This window comes from Haliaeetus leucocephalus, unplaced genomic scaffold (assembly GCF_000737465.1).
Source record: "Haliaeetus leucocephalus isolate CR32 unplaced genomic scaffold, Haliaeetus_leucocephalus-4.0 Scaffold76, whole genome shotgun sequence".
Taxonomy (NCBI): Eukaryota; Metazoa; Chordata; class Aves; order Accipitriformes; family Accipitridae; genus Haliaeetus; species Haliaeetus leucocephalus.
The window spans coordinates 111,171-113,363 of NW_010972512.1; positions in this window are offsets into that span (position 1 = coordinate 111,171).

The window sequence follows — 2,193 nt, forward strand, 5'->3', positions numbered from 1 at the left end:
CGGCCCCACGCAGACTCTCGGGGGGGCCCCGGGGCCGGGGTGGGGCACGGCAGGGGGGGGGAACGACACCTCCTGCCGCCGGTTCCCAACGGACGCGGCCACGCTTGCCGTTGGGACGATGTGATGCTCTGTGCCGTGAAAGCGCCTCGGGGATGGGCGATACTGTGCTGCGGTGACACGGTGACAGTGGTGATGCGGTGACACGGTGATGCGGTGACGCAGTGGCGTGGTGGCACAGTGACACGGTGGCATGATGGCCAGGTGGCACGGTGGCCGGCTCGGCTTGGCACGAGCGGTTGTCACAGGAGGAGGGGGCTTTGGGCCACGGAGGGTGCATGGGCACAGCTGGAGACGGTCGCGGTGGCGGTGGCACCCCAATTCCCTCGGGGACATGGCGTGGGCACGCTCCCACCACGGTCCTGGTGGGACCCAGGCTGCCACCGTCGAGCCCGGGCATCGGTCGCCGTCTCTCTGCAATGCCTTCCTTGCCCGCCGGCGTCCACCAGCCCCATCCCCACGTGTCCCCATGTGTGTCCCTGTGTCCCCGCGCCGGGGGTTCCGTGGGGCTGTGGTGGGGTGTGCGTCCGTGTGTCTGAGCTATGCATTCCTGTGGACAGGTTCCAGGTGGATGGCGAGGAGAGGGTGCGCTCGTGTTGCACATTTTGTAGGAAATGCACTTTTAAGAGGGAATCGTCAAAAAAAAATAAGAAAAAGAAGAAGAAAAAAAAAATCACAAAAAAGGAGGAGGAGGAGGAGAAAGAGGAGGAGGAGGAGGAGACGGAGCCCCTGGCACTGGCTTGCCGGGATGGCTGGTTTGGGGTTTTTTGGTTTTTTTTTTTTTTTTTTTTTTTTAATACAAAAGGATGGAGAAAAGGAGCCCGAGCGAGGGCGAGGGCAGAGCCAGCCCCACGGAGCCCCCGGCCCCGCGTCAAGTGCCTGAACTGCGGCGGGGAGGGGTCCCGGGACCCCCGGCGGAGGCCCCGGCGGGGAACAGCGCTGGAGGAAGCGCCTGGCCGTCCCCGTCCCACGCGATGGCGGCGTGGCCGGGAAGGGGACGCGGGGACGTGGCAGTGCCTTAGAGCAGAGGGACCCACGCAGCAGCCGAGGCGAGGAGGAGGAGGAAGATGACGAAGGCACCCGGCGTCTCCAGCGAGATGGTGGCGGCCACAGAGGAGACGGGTCCCAGGCGTGTCCCCAAAGGGACCCCAGGGAGCCCACGCCCCAGGGGACACCCCACAGGTGATGACGGAGAGAAGCCACCGTGGGATGTCCGGGAGCAGGGGACGTCACCGAAGCCACCACCACCACCGGCCTGGCCCCCTCCCCTGGCACCCAGAGCCGGCCCGTGGACCACCGACATCGCATCCCCCATCCCACCGGCCCCCCGCTCCACCCCGCTTCCCACCCCCCGGGACAGCACAGCGAGGCCGGATCCTGCGCGCCCGCGGCGTGGCACCGGGGAAAGGGCTGACGCAGGAAATCCCGGGAGAGAAAAAGTAATCAAAAAGGACAAGAAACGGAGAAAACCCACAAAAAAAAGGAAAAAAAAAAAAAAAAAAAAGCGCTTGGCGGAGAAGGAAACCTGTTTTTTTAAAAAGATCTGAGAAAAGAAACACATGAAAAAAAAGAAAAAGACAAAAAAAAAAAAAAGACAAATAAACTGCATGGTGCTTTAACAGGATCTGGTGACCTGGCTCAACCCAGCCGCGGATGGCTGATGCTGTGCATGGCAGACTGTATTAACCGGCTCTACCTTCCCCCTTCAGCAAAAGAGAAAAAAAAAAGAGGAAAAAAAAAAAAAAAATTCTGTATAAAAGAAAAAAAAAGCCGTAAAAAAAAAAAAACACACAAGAAAAAAAAAAAAAATCCATGTTTTCCTAATTTGCACGAAATTTTATACCACATGATGTGCCTTGCCTTCGAAGACTAAGTATTACCGGACCCGATATCAGTGCGAGGGAGTCGCTGCATGCCCGGGGCTCCCGGGGGGCCGGGGGGGCTGGGGGCGGCTGCCCCCCCCTCGCCTCCTGCATGGCTTCTTCTCGGCCGGAAAAGTCCCTTTTCTCTCTATTATTATTCTTTTTTAACCAATTTTCCCCCTCGGAAACGTCTTCCAGTTGGTAATACCGATGCATCCTCTGCGCCAACACACCGGAATATGCAATAGCCGCTCGGCTGCGCCGGCGAGGGGGG